Source organism: Cebus imitator, unplaced genomic scaffold, assembly GCF_001604975.1.
Source record: "Cebus imitator isolate Cc_AM_T3 unplaced genomic scaffold, Cebus_imitator-1.0 Scaffold18, whole genome shotgun sequence".
Classification (NCBI taxonomy): Eukaryota; Metazoa; Chordata; class Mammalia; order Primates; family Cebidae; genus Cebus; species Cebus imitator.
This window is the reverse complement of record NW_016107333.1, coordinates 8797525-8800876: the sequence shown is the minus strand read 5'-3', so window position 1 is coordinate 8800876 and position 3352 is coordinate 8797525.

Genomic DNA, 3352 nt, shown 5'->3' with positions numbered 1-3352 from the left:
AAGACCAACATGGAGCCTGCCCTCAAGGGCCCCACACGCAGCAACCAAGGAGAATGATCAGAACAACCAAATGCCATCTGACCTGTGCTGTGAAACGAATCCCGAAGGCTTGAAGGAGGGAATTAAATAATAATGGTGAAAACAAAACCTTATAATTTTTCGTTCCTATATAATAACCATTTTAACCATTTGGCTTTTAACCATTTGCTGTGTTGTGTGCTGTTTAATATAAAACCTAACCCCCAGCTCTGCTTAAAATTAACTCATTCCCTGTGAAACCTACCTTCTCTATTCTCCCCACATTCTCAGCAAAGTTCCCAGGCGTCTCAAGACTCCCGTTTCCCTTGCTGACCAGCTGCAAGGTCACAGGGCAAGAATACACCCAAAGAATGTACAATGCGTTTTTCAAAATGCTATTTTCAAATGTAATACACATCACAAGAAATGTTACAAATTAATTAACTGTCCTTTGCTCTGGCTTCTGTAAACCTGTTAGCTGCTACGTCATCCTGGATGTATAAAAGTACCTCATTTTTTTTCTCTGGGGCTCAGACTTGGGATGCTAATCCGCTGAGCCGGTGGCCACCTTAATAAAATCCTCCTGTTTCACCCATGGGTCTCTCCGGTCTCCCGGATATTCTGTAACAGGCCTGGCGTAGGCGGTGGATGGGGTGGGAAGTGACAGGGAGTTTTAACCAGGAGCAGCGCTGCAGAAGCGGCTGGGGGAGTGCTTGGGGAAGGGTTCCAGGTGGGGAAACGGGTGCAGCTGGGAAAGGCTTTGACTTGGGATGGGGTACTTGTGGGACAGCAAGGTGGCCAGGGCTGAGTGAGCCAGGTGTGGTGGTGGAGATGAGGCCAGCCAGGGAGGCCAGCCTTGTAGATCAGGAAAAGGAGTCTGGGTTTACTGCATGGGAGGAGGAAGCCATTGTAGGATTCAAAGCCAAAGAGAGACGGGGTCTGATTGGAGCGGGGCCAGTGAGGAAGGAAGGATGGTGGAGCTGGGTGCAGAGGAGAGGCAGTGGGATTCAGGACATGCTCAGGAGGTTGAGGCAGCAGGATGTGCCCATGGATGGGAGCGGAAGTGCGGGGAATGGAGGCGTCACGCTCAGCTCCCTGGTTTTTGTCCTGAGCCCATTGCTCACCCTCCTTGCAAAACCCGGGTTCTCGGAGCCTCCTGGGACGGCCCCTGGTGCAGCTGTGCTAACTCCAAAGGGTCATTCGGGAACTTCCTGTCCCAGAGAGACCTTCACAGGGTAATGGCCTCACTTGGCCACATGGTTGGTGGCAGTGATGGCAGAAAGGCTGGCAGGGTAAGAAGGAGGGGTCACTGGGGAGCTCTGCTATTCAGAGCCTTGCGGGGTAAATGGGGCCACTCCTCTCCCCCTCCCACCCCAGACCCAGCCCAAGCAGCTCAAAGGACTCAGGGCTGTGGGGGGCAGAAGCTCCCTGGACCCCTGAACGGGAGGCTTGCCCCAGTCCTCTTTCCTCGGTCAGACCCTTCCTGGAGCCTGAGCCCCAGGTAACCACCTGGGGCAAGCCCCTGAGAACTAAACAGAGCACCTAGACCCAGGAAGCAAGTAGGGGTCTGGGGGCCTCAGAGTCTGGCCCAGCCTTCCAGGCAACCCTGGAGTCCCATGGTGAAGATGAGGGGTCTTTGGGACTAGGCTCTCCTGCTGTGACCATGGCCGACAGGTGAGAAGTGGCCTCGGCCTCTCCTCTCCAGGGCTGAGTCACTCCCAGAGCCCTGGGAGGGGACAGAGACCTGAAAAATAATGCCGAGACTCGCCTGTGGCCTGGGTGCTTGGAGACGTGGAGCGGGATTTGATTTGGAAAAATAGAGACTGTGACCCTTCCCTCCGTTGAGTAGGAAGCGGCTCCCACTCACCACACAGCCAGTAAGAGCCCTTCACACCCGCATCCTGGGGGCCTCAGGCCGCCTCTGGCAGGGAGAGGGTGAGGATGGGCATCTCCTGGTGCCGAGGAGGAAAGTAAGGCCCTAAGCCTCACTCCCTTGAGCACTTGGTGAAGCGGCATAGGCCAGGGAAGGGCCTAGGTTCTGTCGCATCCCTGGGCCCTGACCACCGTCTGTCCCATCACCAGGCCGTTGTCACTGTCCGTCTGGGGATCCTGGGTCTCATCACTGGGCCTTTCCCGCTGTCTGTCCAGGGGTCTCATCCAGGGGTCTCTGAGTCTCCTCATGGGCCCTTGTCGCCGTCTGTCCGGGGGTCTCGGAGCCTCAGAGAAGCAGCCTGCCCCAGCCAGGCCTGTTCTGGCCTCCAGGGATTAGCGGATTAGCTAAAGTCCTGGGGCTTGATGGAGGCGCCACTCTGGGGGCCCTGCGGGTGGCTGGCGCTGTGCACCTCCGGTCCTTGTCTTGGTTGCCTTGGAGAGCTGGCTCCCACCCTGGCTGGCGGCCGACTCCTCTGCGGCAGCCCAGTGGGTGGGCTGAGTGGCAGGCAGGCGGCCAGCCTTGTGCATTGTGGACCTGGACTGGGGGTGGATGGGAGGGAGACCTTCGTTCTCCTGCTGTTCCACAAAGCTTCCTCCCCTACCCCTGCTGGGCTGAATCAGAGTCCTGTTGTAGGACTCGGGTGAGGCCAGGTCCCTTGCAGGGCCTCAGCCTTCTTGTCTGCGCAGAGGGGCTGTTTGAGTGCACTGTGAACCATAATGCTCCACCCAGGGAACGCTGACCTTGGAGGATGGGAGGGAGTGTGGGGTGAGGGATGGGGAAGGGGTGGGTGGACAAAGGGGACCTGATCATCTGGGTGGTGGCTGAGCCACATGCAGCGGGCCCCTCGGATGTATGACAGAACTCCCATTCACTAAGAGCTTTTCTCAGCCATCTGGGTCAGGGTGGGTTGGGCCACCATCTACTCCCTGGGACAAGAACCAGCGTTTAACCCTCTACTCACAGCTCCACAGAGTTGGTTCAGCCAAGCCTACCGAGACCTGAATGGCTATGGGAAGAGTTGGGGGAGGGGTGGACCAAGCATTTTGGGGCCTGGCAGGTCTGGATTGGGGGTCAGAGCATCACTGTAACTCACTGTGTGACCTTGGGGAGCTGTCACATCTTTCTGTGCCTTGGTTTCCTCGTGTCTCGGGGAATGTTCAGTCCCCACAGTCGAGGATAGATGTGGTGACAGGTGTCAGCACACCATGGATTAGATAGTGTTTGTGGACCAGGTGTCCACTTGGGAGAATTACATGAACCCTCAGGAGGGTGGCATGGAGTTGAGAACAAGTGCCACATGAGTGTCAGATAGCAGGAGCTTCCTCCACTGCAGCCCTGACCACAGAGAACGTCACTGAGGGTAAGGCTCACATTCATCTTAGCCCTAAAACTGGTAAAGTA